Genomic DNA, 22,148 nt, shown 5'->3' with positions numbered 1-22,148 from the left:
CAATTTTTATGAAGTTGGGTATTTTATTTTTATTAGTTTAATTAATTTTGCGAGCGATTAATTTAAACCTACATGTATCAATTAAAATTCACACAACATATAAACCAACAACCCGCTACTTTCTTTTTATCTGAAATCCCTTAAAGATGGAAATTAGGTTCTTTACTGATATTATTATATGTAAATTCCTCAAACTTATGTATTATACAAACGCAAGACGGTTCGTTCTTTGCTCTTTATTTAAATTTTCCAGCTTGAAGTTAGCTACAAAATATTATTCATTTAACTTCATGTAAAGAAAAAGTTCATAAAAGTTTGAGGTTTCCATGCGCAAACTGTTTACAGACTGTAAACAGTCCGTGCATATAAATTACTCTGTTATACTAGTGTTTATTCAAAAACTTTATATTATTTAGTATTGAAGGGAATATTAATATCGTTGAAAACAAATATAAGAAGAAACTTTGATTTCGATACTGTAACTAAAGAATACTGTACTCGCGATAGACTATACATACACAATACATCATAACATAATATAAAACAAAGTCGTGTACAGTTGAATTTGGTCCACCAGCTTAAAGTCGCTCAGCGTTCTATGGAAAGGGCTATGCTCGGCGTTTCTCTGAGGGATCGCATCAGAAATGAGGCGCCAAAGAATCAAAGGCATCGACATAGCCTATCGTATTAATAAGCTGAAGTGGCAGTGGGCTGGCCATATTTGTCACAGAACCGATAACCGTTGGGAAAAACGTGTTCTAGAGTGGAGATCGCGTCTTGGCAAACGTAGTGTATAGGACGTCCTCGGGCACGGTAGAGTGACGACTTACGCAAGACGGCAGGACTGACTGACAGGAGCTGGATGCGAGTAGCCCAAGAACGATCTCAGTGGCGTGCAATTTGACAGGCCTGTGTCCAGCAGTGGACGGAAATGGGCTGATTGATTGATTGATTGATTGTGTACAAATGTACATGGGCAAATGCCCATGTGTATACTTAGATCTATAAAATTACGCAACGGATTTTTATGTCTTTGTTCTCTAATTGAAGCGATTTAAAGCTATAGAATATTAATCCTTATCCAATTGAGTACCTTAGAAACATTGTTCATTTAAATTAAATCAATATTTTCGAAGATAAAACGTAGGCACACAGCGGTTTATATTGTTATGTTTTGGTATGTATAGACATACTTTTGTATATTTAGTTTAGTTTAGCATTGAAACCCAAAGTTATAATAAAGGCTACTTTTTATACCTTAAAAGCAACAAGTTCCAATAACAAACTGTGTATATACAAAGGAGTTTATATGTTATATCAAAAAAGAAAGAGACAACTCTTTAATTCGTCCCTCGAATACAATCTTGGGTGGCTATTTCTGTGCTATGGGTAAAGTTTTACAAATTTCGCGCGGGAAAAGCGGCAGATACAACTACACAGTTATAACTCTTTGATAAGTAGTGATGTAATATATCGACATACATACAAAACATGCGACACTATAACGAAGTGTTTGTCGGTGAATTCTGCAAAAACAAAAATATAACGTTCGTTATGATAAAATTCTCGTTCCGCATTTAAAACGAATGTTTTAAAGCTTACAAAATATTCTGTAATTTTATTTTATAAAAACATTATCATTGAGTTGTTTCAAACGTATTTTTTCTACAAATAAAGTTTTATATTAAAACGACGGTAAGTTTTACGTAGTTTTTTTTATCATTAAACTTTAATCAGACCAAGTGTCCGTACAGTTAATTGAATGGTATATCTGTATTTTTTTATATGCGTAGGTATACAAGCAAATGTGTCACCTGATGGTAAGTGGTAGTGGTGGTCACCGCTATTCCTTACATGGCCAATGCGCTACCAACCTTGGAAATACAGATATGTCCCATGTGCCTGTTGTTAACTGACTCACTCATCCTTCAAACCACAACACAACAATACTGATTACTACTATACAGACCTACCACCAAGTAAAGTCACTAAATTGTTTTTAATAATAATATTCCAAATATGTATTTTTTTTCTATTTTCTTATATATTTTTTTTCAGCACCCATATCGATAAATTTTCTCAAGTGGGTATTGCGACGTCACTAGCATTGACTATTCCCCGTTCGGTCTTCGCAAGCGCTTCTCTGTAACGTTTTATCGTTTGTAGTGCTAATCCCTTATTGAACTTGTTGTGGCTGACTCTCCGCGACTCCAGACTACTTAAACGTATCACAATTATTCGGGATTGCCCCAATATAATAAATATTTTACAACATCATACACATTAAGCTGATCCCAATTCAAGTAGCTAAAGCACTTGTGTTATGGAAAATCAACGACTCGACGTTATATTTAATATGAATAGAGTATAGAGGGCGATCGTTTCATTCCCAAGGTGTGCTATCAATCATAAACTCCACTAGTTAGTGGAGTTTATGAGTATAGTAAGTAACCTGTCGCAAGTAGTAAGTAGTAGTAGTAAGCGTTCCTTAACAAAAAAAAAATATTTGGCTACAGAAGCATTTTGAACGCATTCTGAGATACTGTTGCAGAACTTTGTACATTGCCTCACAAAAGAGGAAATGACTCTAAGCAGTCGAGTAAGAGGAGTAACAAGTTTGTGTTTGTTCCTTGTATCAATGCTAAGACTTGACCTCCAACCCGCTGGTCCGACGTCCGTGGAGGCTGGATGAGGGAGGCAGAGGACCGAGCAGCGTGGTGCTCTGGGGGAGGCCTTTATTAAGCAGTGGAGAGCAAAGCTGATGATGATGATCAATTCTAAGAGATCACTTTAACCGACAAGAAAATCTTTGCGCGACCTTTTTACATTTAAATTTATTTCAAGTACATTTAAGTATTTTTTTCACACGATCTGAAATTAAGTTTAAAATAAATACATCTTTAAATTCTACAATACAGAAGCAGACGTATTCAAATTAAACTGAAGAGGGCAAACAGTTCAGAAAATCTGTTTCTATTCATTACAAAATGGACGCAGATTATTCCGCATTATGAACATTCCGATGAACGCCCTCGTTGAAGCTTTTTGTTAAAGGGTGGAATGAATATGTTGGGCAAGTATGGAATAATTTTGACGGACGATATATTTATTAGTCAGTTCAGAGCCGAGATGGCCCAGTGGTTAGAACACGTGAGAAGAGGCCTTAACCTAGCAGTAAGAAATTTACATGCTGATGTTATTATTGTTGTCATACTTATTAATAATTATTTATTTATAAACGTAATCTATACTAATAGTATACATGTGAAAGTAACTCTGGCTGTCTGTCGCACTTTCACGACCAAACCTCTGAACCGAATATCATGAAATTTGGTATGAAGCAAATTTTAACTACAAGAAAGCAACACCAAAACAGTACTCAGTATTGTTGTGTTCCGGTCTGAAGGGTGAGTGAGCCAGTGTAAGTACGGGCACAAGGGACATAACATCTAAATTCCCAAGGTAAGTGGCACATTGACGATGTAAGGAATAGTTAATATTTCTTACAGCGTCATTGTCTATGGGTGATGGTGACCACTTACGATCAAGTGGCCCATATGCTCGTCCGCCATAAAATATACCATAAAAAAAAACCCAAAAAGCGATCGAAGCCGCGGGCGAGTTCTAGTAAATAATGAACTAAACAGTCCCAGTGTTTTCACTTACCAGCTACTAGCCTTCGCTATTTTCGAAGGGATTATTATCCTATTAAAGATAATGGATTCATATTATTATTATTATATCCTAAAGTCTCTGCGTTCGTGTCGTATCAGCCATCCGCTTGTGTTGTTGCACACATACATAAAAGTTAGTAGCTTATTAAACATTATCATTCAATGTTAGGCTCCGTTGGGAATATCACGCATTTTGGCGTAAATAAAATTTAAAAATACATTTGTTGTCAAATTAAAAAAAACAACCTATTTGGTGTTAGATTAAATATACATATGTATATAGGTATATACATTTTTTTCCCTTTATATAATTGTACTGACGACTCGCTCCGGTTTTGTGTTTGTAAAATTTAAAAATAAAATGATATTATATAAAGGTGTTTACAATATTTAGCTTAAAACAATAAATCAAACTTATAAAGGTTAGGTAATAAACTAAAGTTAAGTTTTAATAATTAAATTCTATCATTACCACAGTCGTGAACGCCGTGTATTTATGTGATTACTTCATTTAAATATTTTTATTGGAATCAGTACAATTAAAATTGTAGTAGTCATTATCGGTATTTGTTGCTAGTGTTTTGGTCATGATACAAATATCCGTACACAATTTATTTCGTAACTCTGAATAACATCAGCAGTATAATATCAGCAGTTCATGAATAGCATATGTAACACAAATGCTAATTGTAAGCTCGTCCTGCGTTATGAGTATCGAGTTCCGAAATATGTGCGGATGACTGCCAACATAAATTTTTATAACAAAACTCGCTACCCGACCCGACTTCGCACAGGTCGTCATAAACCTTTTTTTATATTTTTACCTTTTATTTATATATTTTTTGTTTAATAATTGTCGTTCTATATCAAGTTATGTACACAAATTCTTCAATAAATTATATACCTAAATCTTTATCGTAATAATGAAAATAAGAGACGGTTGAATATAGCAAGTTATATTAGCACATATCTAGACAGCCAGGCTCATTTAGAGCGAAATCTCCCCACTATATGAGCCGTCTCAAGTACCCCCTACATTCTGTATCCGGCTCTTGATCCAATAGCCAAGTGAGAGCCTCTTCAGGTGTTGGTTGAAGCTTCAGCACAGCCTCTTAACGACCTCTTGGCCATTGATTAACAAAAACAGAAAAAAATAATCGTTGATTTAATGTTTAACAAGAAAATAATCTTGAGTTTTTCAAAACGTATCTTCTTTTTTTTTGGAGATTTTTTATAATATATGATATGATGATATGATATGCGTATATGTAAATAGTTTAAGTTCAGATAGAATTTAAATTTGTCGACAGCAATTTATTGTAATTTTCTTTACGGTTTTTTTTTTGTACAGCCAATAGTACCTCTTTCTATCTGGCCAGTAACTATTTTCGCTCTCTTAAACTAATTCTTTGTTAAATCGTAACAATAAAATAAATGCATTCAAGAATCCTCTTTAATTTTATTTTGGCATTTAAAGTCTTCAAAATAATATCTAGCTCTTCAATATGGTACATTTGATTTACATTAATATTTCAGATCGTGAAATTTTGATTACCTACTTAATTGATACTTGTGTTCTTTTAATACAATTCTTAATTTAATTCTTACTTATATCGTGTATTATATATCTAATTACTTTTTTGTTACATGTGCTGTCGAAACTCTTGGCCCTTGAAGTAGTGGTGCAAAAAGCTTCATCAAAAGTATAACACCTCGCCTCATTGTCTCCACTGGTGACAGGAGGGCTGGTTCGTTTTTTGCTCAGAGGATCGGAATTGCGAATCAACGGGGAAACGCTGCTAGCATTCTTGACGATTTATACAGTAACTAGTTTTAGTTCATATTTGTATAAATATATTTAAGCATTTAATGTTGTTAATTCTTATGTTAATAAATTCTTACTGTCAAAGTAAGATATCACTTTCGAGTTAGTTATTGCAGCTATACTTGATTTTAAACTATGCATCCGTTTCCGAAATTCAAACGAAATTACAGCTGAAGTAAATAGCATACTTTAACTGCATGCATTCATAAAAACCTTAATCAGACTACATTAGGAACTCCACAAAGAAATAAAACTCAGTACGATGCAAGATAAAAACTAAAAGACTTCCAACGTAATGCAACTTCCTCTAAAACGCACACGTAGTTCCCATCCGTTAAAGTCTAGTTTATATAAGAACTCGTTTATTCACTAACTTCTTACCGTCTTACTGAAATTTGCTTTAAAAGTTACTCTATAATTTTGTTTTAATGAAATGTTGAGACTTACCTATTTAAATTGATGTTTGTTTTAGATGATAGAATTTGTCACTTTGAGGTTGAGCAATGAGCATGCACATATAGTATATGCGGACAAGGCAAGGACGACCTTATTGATAGTTACAAAATCTATCTGGAATTGAGTACCTTAGACCTTTCCTTTATTTTTTCCTTTAAAATTCATGACAGAATTTAGGTAGTTTTAAGTTATTACAATTTGTTAGCACTGTCACAAACTAACTTATGTACTTTTTTTGCTCGCGGCAGACGCCAACAGAGACTTCGATCCTGATCATCTTATTCTGACGTCATTCAGATGACGTCAGAATTATAACATAATTATATGTTTATACAATTATGTTATAATTACCATCATTGCATATGCATTTAGTTTTTTTAGAAAGAAAAAAATGAATTATTGATTCTATGCGATTCACGATAGTGTGTACTGGTAGATGTGGTTACGTAAACTAATATAAAAAAAATACAGACGAATTGATAACCTCCTCCTTTTTGAAGTCGGTTGATAAAAAGAGTTATGCCAGACGAACTTACCCTCTCTTTCTGTTTCTCGTTGCCTCTTTCTATTGTATAAATTATTTTGACCATTTTTTGGTATTGTTATAATTCACACGAGATATTTATTATTCTCCGTTATTTAGCTACGTACTTATTTGATTGAAAGTAACTCTATACATTAATACAACAATGGTACACGAAATGTCTACTATTGTAAGCAACAAAATAATCCTTTAGTGTCCGCGTTCTGAAATCAAATTATATCTTGGAAGAATGCGCCCAGTAATCCTATCCGGCAGGGCGAGGGCTCTAATCCGCCGCTTACAAAGCGTTGTGCTGCTAATCTGCTTAGCTGGACCAAGTGTTAGGCTGATCGGCTACCGGAAACGCAGCGAAAACAATCATTGCTCCGTGGAAACGCTTTCATTACGAATCGATATGCGTTAAACAAGTAACAGACCACGTATCCGGCCTAGTGGCTAGCCGGATCGGATCGGATATACTGACTACGTTCCGGGACCATTCGATTATTATTGTGTGTCTCGAATTGTAATTCAACTATTTTTATTCAGTATTACTATTATTTAGTGAGGAGATTCAAACGCTTATGTAAATAAAGATAAAATTAACTGTTTATGTATATTTTGGCTTAATACACCATACATAATTGTAATTTTATTTCTTATAAATGAGTTGTAGTTTCAAAGCTATCATGGTCTAATGACCAAAATGAGCTAATATGTCCCGATATCTAGAATAGTTAATTTTAGCTTAAACTACAAAATCGACTGAATAAATGCCGCGTAGAGCTGAGATGGCCCAGTGGTTATAACGCGTGCATCTTAACCGATTTCGGGTTTAAACCCAGGCAAACACTGCTATATATATATATATATATATATATATATATATATATATATATATATATATATATATATATATATATATATATCAAGGAAAACATCGTGGGGAAACCTGCACGTGTCAAATTTCATTGAAATTCAGCCATATGTGCATTTCATCAACCCGCATTGGAACAGCGTGATGGAATATGTTACAAACCCTCTCCTGGGAGAGGAGGCCTTAGCCCAGCAGTGGGAAATTTACAGGCTGTTACTAAATGCCGCGTATTCAAATTCTGATAACTAATTATATATTTTTATTCACAAGCTATTTAAATAACCGCTTATTTATTTATAGAAAACAAAATAAGACTTGACAATATAAAATTCTTTCAAGAAACATTCCCATTTTTTCTCATTTTTAATAATTTTACAGTAACAGCTATATAGTATGACAATCGGCGTGATTTCAGTGGAAGAAATCTTTTTACGGCGAGCTCGTAGCAAATTGGCTTGCTGCTAGCGAAATTTTTATAATTGCTTTAGGAATTAAGGATATCACTTTACGATTTAAGCTTCAATATTCCATTTATTTTTTTTTATAAATACGAGTACAACCGTTTGTAATATTTGCAATAAATTATCGTAATAGGGAACACATTTATATAATTGCTTTAACAATAAGTTTGTTGTATATCCATTTTTGAGTTGGAATTACGGGAACTTGGTACTCGGCTTAGAATGCCTTGTGCGCCCAGCTCACCAGTTCCACGCAGCGACTCAAATTCTACTATCATCAAGCCTGCTGGTGAGGACCCCAGGTCTTCCTGTACTCCTAAAGCTTCAATTTGGAACTGATACTCAGGGAGTTCACAGGGCGGATTGCCCGCAGGATGCGTCGCCACTGTCAACGAAACAAAATCAAAATCAAAATATTCGTAGTTCAAGTAGGCACTAAAAAGTACTTTTGAATAGACAATGCTGTGTAAAGCTACCACCGGCTTCGGCATGGACCATGGAATGAAACGGCCTATGTTTTAGTGATGGAAACACTGAAGCCCAACATTTCAATGCGGACAACGGTGAGTGACATCCTGACTTCGGCCTAGCGTATTCCTGGAAAGTCTACAAGTTATCAAAATTAAGTTCATAAAAATCATATAGACTCGCTCTCATGTAACAATCTAAATTCTAATTCGATTGTATTCATGCATTACGTTACAGTACTACCTCACTAATTGACGAGCATTCGCTTATTATTATTTTATATTAACGCTTATTATATTATTTATAATTATATTATATTAATCTAAGATTCGACTTTTAGCATCCAACTTAGTCGTGTCAGCTGTATGCACGACTCTTGACTCTCACTGATATAATTTTACAAAATGAATTTAATTACTATGCTGCGCACTGTAATGCTTAAATATTTTCACTGATTTACGTAATGCTCGAATCTGACCTGTTACAATACAAGCGAAGGCTATCATTTTGGGATCGCTCAAATATTTATCTGAATGTTAAATATTTGAGTGGAATTATGTTCAAAACTTCTTTGCTTTATTATCCATTTCTACATACCCACTACCCATTGACGGAAAGTGCTTGTAAAAGCCTATTTGGATAAAGTATATTTTGATACATCGCCAATGTTTTGCTAATGTTAGGAACTAAGATGTTATGTCCCTCGTGCCTGTAGTAGCACTGATATGCTGACCCTTCGAACTGTACAACAATATCAAGTGTTGTTATTGAATGGTAGAACAGAGATTACTTTGATTTAAAAATATTTAATATATGTACATTAAAAGTTAATTCAAACGTCAGTCGGCACGGTTAGTTCAGGCTGAAATTTAATTCTACTCGTACAAGATGCCGAACGCTCGAATCCGCTTAGCGCTACCGCAAAGCCGATTGACCTCTTGTGGAATTGAAACTTCCACGTGATTTTGCACCTATCGGACTTGGTTCGAATCACTTTAAATTACCATTATGTGTAGGAGTTTCCTTATATTACCAACAACTTTTGGGTTTAGAAGAATATCAATTATTCACAGAACAAATAAATTTTAAATTAAGAATATTTATGGTCAATGTAGTTCTTTTTTTTTTACAAAAATGTCACCGACGTCAACTTTTTTATTTTAATGGACGAAACAAAAAGATTATCCTTCAAAATATAATAAGATTCCTCAAAATCGGTTCATGAAAAAAGGAACCCTGAAGTAAGAAAAAAATAAAAATTAAAGGTATTTTTAAAACCTCCACCTTTTAGTTGATTAAAAATATACTTTGTTCTAGGAGACTCACTTTTAATTCGTCCATTAAAAAAAGTCAGTTCCCATATATAATAACAGATTACTGCCACAATCTTATCGACCAGCATTTTCCGGGCTAACGCCTATTTACGTATCTGGTCAGAATATATCTTGGTACTTCCTTAATAAAGGTAGGTAGGATTACCTCGAATGCCGAGACGCTCTCTCATATAGTCGTGTTCTCTCTCCGAAGCCGCTCCTTATGTATGTGTATTTTACCAACGAAAGCGTCAATTATAAATAGTTCAACAATCATCACTGCTCCTCATCGTCTCTTTTGGACCGAATAAATTTCAAATCGTTTCAAATTGATAGAGAGCTGACAATTTATTGATATTTTTATGTAAATCAGTAAGCATGTGTATAATCTAAGCCATTCTCCGAGGTTTGAATCTAAGGTCATCAACATTCAAGCGGATTCCATTGTCTTAGACGTTTGTTGTACATATTATTACAAGTTAATAGCACTTCTATGTTCTCTGCATACAGAATAATTAATAGCATATATCACAGAGCAAGGAGTGCCTCTATTACAGAGATAGGACCAAGTTATACTAAGTGGATTAGAATTCAATGGTTTCAGAGAGTAATAAGCTATCTGTAACAGCACTACTCTGTAATGAATAAGACTTTTTTGAATTTCGTTCTCTATTCAAATATTCTATTATTTTGAATAAATTGGATACCAATGAGTTTTTATATGCTCACTTTTTTTGTAATGCATGTTATGATCAGAGAAAACATTGCAAGGAAACTTGTATATGTTACAAGAAATTTTACCCTATGTTCCCAAACTTTTGAAGACGTGAGTGCTTATAATGTGACATTTAAAGGCTGTTAAAAATTATATCAGAAACAAAACAACCATTCTAAACTCGTTAACAAACTAGTTTTCTCAAAGAAAACCGAACGATCGGATAAAGTTACCAGTTAATCCATTGAAAACTTTAAAGGAATTTGTTTTCCAAAGTTTCCGGTTGCTGTGAAACTGTAGTACGAAGTTGAGTTGAGTTTGAAATTAACAAACTTAACACAAATAGAAACGCCATCTGTTTGGTTTCTGAAACATCACGACTGACAAATAAACGCTGAAATATAAGACACATACTCATATTACTTTCACTGTTTTATCCAATACATAGCATATACGTATGGCAACTCGTATATTTTTAAACCCTCCAAGTATCTCTATATTTTCATATACTTAATATGTGCTTATCGATCGTGAAGAAAGACAGATAACTACAAATATTTTTTTAGATGTATATACACTCTGTGACGAAAGCTCCAAATTTTTCCCTTAAATGGTAAAGAAGCAGGGGAGGAACATTAAATCGTTTCTTAGATAATTCACACCTGACTCTTTATAAATTTATCATCGTACACAAAATATACAACCTCCTTGGATGTATCTCATATGATGGATAAATAAAAGAGGCTAAATAAAAGATTAATCTGAATTTAAATTACCATCTATTTCCAATTTCGTATGTGCCAAATCTTATAGGGTTACCTGCAATTTATGTCGTTATTCAAGACCTAAACTGCCAATACGTTAAAATCAATGAACTACGTCTAAACAAATTTGATCATAACTAGTTATAAGCAGGCAGACTTACTTTCCCACTAAAAATATTAATATATGTATAAATATTTTACCATCAGAAACAAAATTTAAATTGGGACGTCTAAATTTGCATTTATGAAAGCAGGGCAGTTGCAAAGACGGTCTGGAGTTGTTACACAAATGAAATATGATTGGTTTTACCTACGCTAAAGCTCTAATGGATTACTTGAATGTATTATATTATCTTCCTGATACTTAGATATGGTTTGAATGTGTATTTATGATTAAAGAATAACCTATCAACTTATGCTTCCTGTTCACGCATTGTTCTATATTTTAACCTCGTTTTATTTCAGAATTTGCCAATAGTATTAGGGTAGGTACCATACGCTCATCAGATATTTTACTGCTAAACAGAAATAGTCAGTATTGCTGTGTTCCGGACAAACGAAGATTAGCTATTATATAGACAAGCTGATAGAGCTGTAAGTTGATAACATTGTTTTTTTTTTTATGTGTGCTAGATAATTATAGTACGACACAACTTAGATGTAGCATCGGCAAAATTCGTAATACCGATCATATTCGAATTAAGTACGCCATCCCAAATTATCAATATTTATTTCTTATGTGAATATTATGATCTCTACACTAATGTAACAACCTGTAAGATCATATGTCCTTTGAATTGCTTTCGTTTCTTCTTTCGTAGTCGAAAAGTGCGATAGGGAGCTCCCTATACTATATACACGATCAACAGAAATAGCTATTTCTATGGGTCGTGTAAATCGGCAGTAATCAGTTTTACGAATTGTGCCGTTGCTACATCTAAGTTGTGTCGTACTATACATATATACGCCAAGACTTATATATGCCAAGAGTCATTTTAAGAATCAGTACAAGGGATCGAACTCACCTTATATTATTTAGTATAGATTATGTATATATTATTTATATAAAAAAAAAACAGTGTGGGCCACGGCCCAAGAAGATGACAAAAATGATTTCCAGCGAAGAACTGCTGATGTTTAGTATAAAATATAAAACACCAAAATGTTATTTAATATAAAATGTAAAAAAAGGCACGGGCATCTGCGAGACTGTGGATGTTATAAATTAAATTAAAAAAAAAACTCACCTTAGGAGCCTATTGCAACGCATTTTCTTAATTCCATGCCATTTTCTTATATTTAAAACCAACAACCAAACAGCGTCTTAGAATTTTTCAATTACGTTTTGAAGTTAATTCTAGCTAGAATAACTACACAAGGAATATATCATCTTAGTAACCAAGGTTGGTGGTGCATTAGCGATGTAGGGAATGGTTACGTTTTCGTCCAGTGCCAATATATACAGGCTGTGGTGATCATTTTCTATCGGATGGCCCACTCTCTCGTCATATATTATTTATAAAAAAGGTCAAAAAGAATAATATATATCGCTTAATGATTTTTTTATGTTATAGGGAGCAAACGAGCAGGAGGTTCACCTGATGGAAAGCTATCACCACTGCCCATGGACATCTGCAACACCATGGGGGGGTTGCGGTTGGTTTTTGCCGGCCTTTATAAGATTATTATATTATATAGATTATTATATAAGACACGTTTTAGTGTTGTTCTGTCTTTGTTTATGGTTATTTATGTCTGAATATATATTGTTTTAATTAAGGCTATATCTTAACAATTGCAAAATACCCTGAAATAACCGCCTTGTCGTCTAAACAACTCCAGATATTTCTATTCACAACAGCAGTCATGTCCTTTAATGAATACACCACTAAGCCCCAAAGCTCTTTAATATTATTTAGAACAAAAACGCAGACTAAACAACGGGCTATATAATGGCACCATTGTGTTTATAATTACTTTAGCATACTCACCTAAGCTGAAGCAAAATAATAGAAAGTACTTATGTTGGACGATGCAATAATTAAAAAATGCATGGTAGCCTAATTCCTCAGCAAATCATCACCATCAACAACTTTTCGACATCATTAAATATGTTTAGTTTCATGAGATCGCCCAGGTGGTCCAGTGGCTAGGTTATATGGTAACCCATGATGGCAGGTTCAAACCCAGGCAAGCACTACTAGCACATTCATGTAATTAATACTCATTTTTTCAAGATCTACGTATCAAATTTTATTAATGTACAATACGATATTTGATGCACGCGTTATTTTAAAGTATATATCTATGATAGTCATGCCGTAAATAACTGCTTGATATTTTCAATCCGTGTTCTGGGTTAGGGTTCAAATATCAAGTAGATATTAACAATCGCTACAATAGTCCTATTCTGTGAGAATTAATTTCATGGAATGCTAACAACCGACTCACAATTTCACTATTTTGATTCGTGTATATATCAATGTCACATATCACATATCTGATATTTCAGTGTAGTGAATCTGTAAGAATTCATTTCGTAACTCACTTGTGAAATGTTGACAACTAATTGACAGTCATATACCATTTTGACACATGCATCGTAATCAAATATATAATAAATATATTATAATCTAAGGTGACGAAAGATTATGAACTGTGAATGTCGATGGTTTGTAATATTTCGGTTAGGTTAAATTTTTCATAATTTAACTGAAATTCACTTCGATTGATTATAATCTACTGAAAAATAATTTTAAATATTGTCAATGTCTCATATCATTTTTGACATTTGACGGTCGTGTTCTGCGGTTTATTTAGAATTTATTCTTACCTAATCTCAAGGTATATTTCGATATATGTATAACATAAAACCGTCCCATTAATATAAATAATAATTAATCATAAATAATAAAGGGAAAATCCGTTGTGTCGATACTCAATTAAGCCCTGTCATATACCTAAAGACTCGCTTGGAATGAGCAGCGATAGCACGAGTCGGCCGTTACACGACTACACGGTGTTAATGAGAATTTTAAACATAATTAGTTATACCGACATCTGCATAGTTTAATTTGAACTTATGACTCGTACAATAATTTGATTATTTTTTCTATATAATGTTTAAAAAAATGTCAGGTATATTTTAATAGGTTATATATGGAAAGGTTGTGCTTGAATTTGTATTATACGATAATTATATGCTGGTTGCGGGCTGCACAAGACCGGTGGTTGTGGCGATCTTTGGGGGAGGCCTATGTCCAGCGGTGAACGTCCTTCGGCTGACATGATGATGATGATAATGATAATTCTAATCTTTTATAATAGAATAATCGGGAGATGTTGTGAATAAGAAAAGTTGGAACAAAGTTCCTTTGCTAATTGTCAAGAAAAGAGCGTACTCCTTTCTTAAAGGCCGGCAACGCACCTGCAAGCCCCCTGATAGTGAGCCTCCTGCTCGTTTGCCACCTATGCCATAAAAAAATATCAATAACGACATCGCTTTAGTATTTGGCTACGGGACACTGACTCTGGGCTAATACTAAAAAAAAATCGATAGGTAATTTTAATAAATTTTTACTAACCGGGCCCAAGGTTTGGAGATTGAACCTAAGACTTCGAGAGATCTGCATCTAACCTGTAAGGCAGGCAGTTATTGTAAAAATCCAAAGAACATTACCACGGTAAAAACTAAACACAAAAGAGATTTAAAAATATGCCCTATTTTATTCTCAATAGTAAATTCTGGCGTAGAAGGGAATTATAAAAAATACCCTCAAAATATAAAATGCTGTCATAAATATTTCCTTAGAAAGCTATTTTTCTTTCTTTCAAACAAATGCCTTATGAGCGAGACAGATAATATATGGTTCATGTCTTCCACGATGAAAGGTTAATATAACTAACATAAAAATAAAATCCAGTCTACACCTAACCTCAGTTCAAATGCAGCTTACGTAGCCTGCATTGCGCAAAAGTTAACGAATTAAATATCAACAGATATGTTCCGTACCCGTTAAATTAAATTAGTTCAGTTTGGAAATATTAATAAAGTTATAACGATTTAATCTCACATTAATTTCCATGAGCAGTGTGTAATACAAGAACGTATGTACCAATTTTGCGTATGTATTTTATATAAATATATCAAAGATTACCTATGAACTGAATTTATATTTGGCGCTTGGATCAGACAATTTGATCTGCCTCATAAACAACTGATCTAATGTAGCAGTTCTTTCATAAGCAAAAAAACAGAGCGTCAAACATTTCATCTATGCCATAGATATTAACATTTTACTAAAAGCAAGAATTTAATCAGTGGTACAACTTCTTACACGCTCGTCTGTGTCAGTACCAATCACATATTTACCGCCAAATCACGATATTCAGGATTCCAATTTTAAGGAATGGTAAGCCGGTGTTATAGCACATAATAAACTTATATTGATACACGTGCTTGTTAATAGTCATAAAGATACTAACCAGTTGAAAGTGGTATCTCAGATAGAACCAGAACACACACCTCATAGACCTCAGAAAATAATAGAAAAAATTACCGGCAACATTTTCGATTAGGAAAGAGCATATAATGCTTTTAATCGCTTATTAAATACCTAATTTCATGTTTTTGCTCACTTTATAAAGACACTAAAATAGCATAAGGGTTTATCCAAATAGTAAGTCAGAAATATTTTTCACTTTTAGCAAAGTCATTGCATTTCCGTTAATATTTTTAATAAATTTAGTTTTCCTCGTGACTTATTCAAACAAGAAATTCCAAAACAATCGAATTTTAAGCGTATGCATGATATTATTCGAAATTCAAAAAAACGATCAATTTGAGTTTCATTCAAAAACATGAGCATTCCCAATGAACATACAAAATTCACCTGTAATTTCCTATTGATGATTTTCCAAGGAACCCTGAAAGGATTTTGAATAGCCCGCACATAATACGTGCCTGTTAACGCTTTGCCTACAGAAGTACTGAATGTATGCTGAAAAAAGTTTTAGAAAAAGTCCGTATTTTACACTAATTGACGCCCGAGGCATTCTGCTTTCCAAATCTATCATAACTCGCATTGTTATGATAGATTTGGAAAGCAGAAAAATATGTTCTAAAAAAAAGTTTAAAAAAAAGTTAGTTATTCTTATCAGGGTCAAGGTGGCTGAGATGGAATAGGTGACTATTAAGGTTTCTGGATTAGGATGGGAAATTGTTAAATAAGAATTTTTTAGTACTCATTAGAATGGTTCCATACCTCTGCACACTAATAGAAAAATCTAGTCGCTGTTAATAGTCAGAACTAATAATTTATCACATATATTACTTTGCCATATTAAATGAACTTCAATCTTCAATTTGTATATTCTAAGTCTATATGAATTGCGAAGATAGCAAGATGGTGTTATACAATGTACAACTGTATACAGGGGGCAATTCTACTAACTTATAATATTATGATACGTTCCCACTTTTATTCCGATTCAACTTCAACTCTTGGTGATAAGACTTTGTGATATCCTGTCCTGGTACCACCCACTCATCAGCTATTCTACCGCCAAACAAAAGAATTCAGTATTGTTGTCTTTCGGTTAAAACTTTTAGCAAGGCAGTACAGGCACTGGAGACATAACTTCTTAGTTTCCAATGTTGGTGGCGTATATGCAATTGAAGGAATGGTTAATATTTCTTACGGCGCCAATGCCTATAGACGGTATTGACCATGAGGTGGCAAATATATATATTTTTTTTATCGCTGGAAAAACGCTTTACGCGCTTCCCCCACGTGAAGGAAGGTGCGGGTGGTGTGTGGGACTCCCCGGTTTTCTGGATGCCGAGTACGCCCAGGTCCACCGGGTTTACCCACTAAAATACCATCGGTACCCTCACCGTCTCTCGGCGGACGCCACGGGATCGCTTACGCATCCTATCGTGGCGAACAGGTGGCATATATGCCAAATCTATAAAATAAATAAAAAAACACCAACTACTGTTTCAAAAAATTAATCACAGCTTAATCGTAACTGTGGTCAATTCTACTTATTTATTTAATAATCATCATTGTCATTATATATTACGAAACAAACTCGCTTACCGCTGTCTGTCCGTATGTATGCTTAGATCTTTAAAATTACGCAACGGATTTTGATGTAGTTTTTTTTAGCAGATAGTGTTTTGAGACGAAAGTTTTTATTTATAATAAATAGAAAATATAGAAAATTAACCCTGGTCATTTTAGAAGTTTCTAAGGTATTACGCCCATTTGAATCTGGGGCGGGTCGCTAGTTAATACTAAAATGATCCTGATTATATTTCGGGCTCACTGTGACCAAACTACAACGTGATTTTTTGTCAGATTAATAGAAAAAGTGCTCAATGATAATTAAGTTTTGATTCGTTTGCGATAAATTGACGATTTGTTAGTAGAATTAGTACCTGGCTTACCAGTACCAAGATACAGCGAAACGTCCTCACTTGCATTATTAAAACGCAATCACGACTTACGACAAAGATGCTGGGCACGAGATAACAACAAACTTTTGTGAACTCGTATCTTTACGATATTATAAAAAGTTTTTAACGGGTATTAATTTAGAATTTCCCCCAGGAATTTAAATTGGGTATAAATTCATTTACTTGTTTAATAATATACACTAAAAACTAAAACGTAACAAGCGACAGTTGAACTGTTCGTACTTAATGTGTTTAACGGCTTATGAATAGGTAAATAAATAATAATTGGACAACGTCACATACATTACTCTAATCCCAATGTAAGTAGCTGCAGCACTTGTGTTGTGGAAAATCAGAAGTAACGACGGCACCACATACACCCAAACCCAAGACAACATAGAAAACTAATGAATTTTCTTCATCGACTCGGCTAGGAATCGAACCCAGGACCTCGGAGGCGTACCTATGAATTCCGGTGTACAGAGATCGTCAATATAAATGTTCCACTGGTGGCCTCCTCTCTTGTTGGTGAGAAGGGTGGAATCTCCTAGCTACGCTGGTCCTGCAAAGTTTTCCTTTGAAATACAAATAACCAGTAATCATATCGCCCGTGACCTAACTAAAATCTAGTCACTTTACCTTCCAGGTATACATAGCAGTTAATTTAATATTCGTATTATATTAAGAAGTAAGCCCAAAAACATCAAAAAGCTCATAAAGCACTTTTGAATCATCTTACAGTGTTGAATTAAATATAAAGTAGGTAACGTTTCGAAAAGTAGATTTTAGTAGATTGTAGACGATAAGATGATATAAGATGATGATAAGAAACGGCAAGACACTCAGTAGTTGCACTTTTATAAATAAAATTTATATATTAAAATAAATTTACTATATGCATATGTATGTATACACGGTACAACGGTGCGGTTTCTTTTTACAATTTTTGTCTATCTATCTGTTTCTTCCGGCTGATCTCTAGAACGGCTGAACCGATTTCGATGGTATTTTCACGGACAGAAAGCTGATGTAATAAGGAGTAACTTAGGCTACGACAGTAACTTTTTTTCTAAATTCGAATGACACTAAGTTTAGATAGAAGAATATATAATTAGTACTTTTCAATTAAGATTTGCAATAAGAAAAACGATACAGACAGTATATACAAACTAGATGAAATAAATATTTATCAAACTTTTCAATGAATTAAGTAATTAAGGTACATTTGCGTTCGTAACTTCGTAAAATATTACGAACTTTGCCATTTTCGGAGTAATTAAACATTGTATAAATTATTCGGTTAATTTAAAAGTTTACGTTCACTAATATTTAATTAAACGGGCTATTTCGATCTTGTCTTAATTGGATCAAAGGAATTATATCGCATTAATAAATTATCTGCTATTAAGGTTGAGATTTACACTCGGGCAAGCAAATGACTTTTCATGCGCTTAAAGTGAATTGGCGGCTTTAAGCGCGTAAAATGAATAAAACACAAACTTCTAACCCCGTTATACCCCCTCAGGGGTTGGAGGGGGTTGGATTTCGTAAAATCTGTAAAAACTACCTGCTAAATTACAAGTCGGTAGGTGTTATAGATAAAATGTTATTCACTTTCAAATAAAAACTAGCGACCCGCCCCGACTTCACACGGGTGCAATGCTGATACTAAATATACTATCGAATTTGTTTATTTACGGCACATTTAGAAACTTCTAAGTTATCAGTGTTTCTTTACTATATTTTCTATGTATTATATACAAAAACCTTGCTTTTGAATTACTCTGTCCATTAAAAAAACCGCATAAAAATCTAATCTAAAAATTTTAAAGATCTAAGCATACATAGGTACAGACAGCGGTAAGTGACTTTGTTTTATACTATGTAATGATTTTGTGGGTGGTGGTGAAAAATTATCATATGAAATCCAAAATATGTTGGATGAAATTCTGCCACCAAATTAAGTAAAGAATATTAAGATAGAAGAAATAAAATCGTTTCGATGATTAATTCATCAAACTTTATCAAACAAATATCTAATTCAGCTCGACGTTACGAATAAAAGTTAGTAATAACTGAACACACTACAGCGTTGCATTCAGGCTTACACTTGTTCGAAAGTAGGCTTTGTGAATGAGATATCAAATGTTTCAGAGCCGATTCCATTGAAATAGTACGTATAAGACAACTATTGTTTGTCAAAGGGACAAAGAGAGCTGCAAATATTTATTTATATTATTTTTTTATACTATTGGTTGATGAGCATATGGGCCACCTGATGATAAGTGGTCGCCAGTCATAGACAATGGCGCTGCAAACATTAACTATTCCTTACATCGTCAATGCGCCACTAACCTTGGGAACTAAGATGTTATGTCCCTGGTGACTGTAGTTACACTGGCCCACTCACCCTACAAACCGGAACGCAACAAAACTAAGTACTGTTGTTTGGCGGTAGAATATCTGATGAGTGGGTACCTTCCCGGACGGGCTTGCCCAAAGCCCAACTTCTAAAATTTTCATCGTGGCTACTGGCATAATAAAATACCGGACACTCCTCAGTTATTCGACTATTAAATAGGGATACTCTATACGATGGTTCACGATATTCTATTAATTATAATCCGGAGTAATTATCCGAACATGAATCAATAGGAAAAAGTTTCCAATGCGGATTACTAGCTTTGCTCGCGATCATAATTGGTATTAATTAAATTGTATCGGTTTTCATCTTTAATAATATAATATTCCTCCGAATACAAGATAAGACAACATTTTATTATTTATGGTAATTGATTAAATAATGTCGAAATGTAATTTTAAAGTCACCAGATAAACCAAAAAAAAGTAAAGTAACAGCCTGTAAAGTTCCCACTGCTGGGCTAATGGCCTCCTCAATGCAGTCTGGTGGAATACACATGTGGTAGAATTTCAATGAAATTAGACACATGCAGGTTTCCTCGCGATGTTTTCCTTCACCGCCGAGCACAAGATGAATTATAAACACAAATTAAACACATATGTATATATAGTGGTGCTTACCTGGGTTTGAACCCGAAATCATCGGTTAAGATGCACGTGTTCTAACCACTGAGCCATCTCGGCTATATATAAGATATATAGCCGAGATGGCCCAGTGGACAGATATATTTAATTAACTATGCTAAATGCGAAAGCTAAACCACTAAACAGAAATTGGTGAATTTTCATAAAAAGCTTACTTGAACTTCAAGGAGGTACATATGATATTTTTATAACTAAAACCTAATATAAAGTGTCAAATATTTAAATCCCAAAACATAAAGACTGTAATTCGTTGAAGTTAATGCTATTTATTTAATTAACTTAAGCAAATAAGTTGAGAGTCTTGCTTGTATAAAATTATACTTGCAAACAAGAAAAGTAATATCTAGAAAAATGGAAAATTAGTACTCTTTGTGATACGCCCGGTTGCGATTAACAGTGAATTACGAACGATTGTAATTTTCTCTTTTACCTTACAAATATAGCTTGAGGTAAATTAAGAGTATACTTCAAAAGAGAAGATGAGAGGATAGAAAACTTGAATTTAATTTTAATTACGGATTTTTCATGATTGTTTGATTGTTGTCTGCCGTACTAGACTTTACATCTTCTATAAAAATAAAAGTAAAAAATAAATATGAGACAACATCACTTACATTACTCTAATCCCAATGTAAGTAGCTAAAGCGTGCTATATAAAATCAAGGTACCACAAACACCAATCACCAAACACAGCAATGATATCCTGCAGAATGTCTTACAGCGTTCATTGTTTTTATCATTAGACTGTACAAGCAGTCATATTCCTGTTTTAAATCTGAAATATGTTCAAAAATTTAATTTTTATACATGCAATACAGAACTATACTGATCCATTTTAAACGCATTGCTAATATATTATCATAATTAAATAAGGATTAATGCTGTATCACTTAAAACGCTTCAAAATAAGATATTACTTCTCCTAAAGAATAAAAAAATTGTTAACTACAACTTAAATAAAATAACAATTTCAATAAAAAACATTTATTAACAAATTTCTTATAACGAATAATAAATAAATAAATATTACAATCATAATTAATACTTTCACAACCTTATTCTATTTACTCTATATTATTATAATACAAAATTTACAAAGAAATTATTATTAACAATATATTTTTACTAAAATAAATAAATTTAACACAAAAACATATTTAAGTCATTAAACAAATATTCAAAAAGTCAAGCACATTTTATTTATTTCTTAATATTTGCTTAATAAATTCAATAATTATTAAATAATGTTAATAAGACACAAATTTGTGACGCATTTACACATTTGAGAGTTTAAATAACTATGGTGTTATTTCAGTTTATAATTGACCTAACGCTTTACTTGGTGGTAGAGCTTTGTGCAAGCCCACCTGGGTAGGTACCACCCACTCATCAGATATTCTACCACTAAACAACAGTACGCAGTATTGTTGTGTTCCGGTTTGAAGGGTGAGTGAGCCGGTGTTACTACAAAGTACTGTTGGGCATTAATCAAGTAATTGTCAATTATCTTATTAATTGACTAAAAAAGTAATTGCAATTAAATTAA

This window comes from Vanessa cardui, chromosome 17 (assembly GCF_905220365.1).
Source record: "Vanessa cardui chromosome 17, ilVanCard2.1, whole genome shotgun sequence".
Lineage (NCBI taxonomy): Eukaryota > Metazoa > Arthropoda > Insecta > Lepidoptera > Nymphalidae > Vanessa > Vanessa cardui.
The sequence above is the reverse complement of the archived record's forward strand: the minus strand, read 5'-3'. Positions refer to the sequence as shown.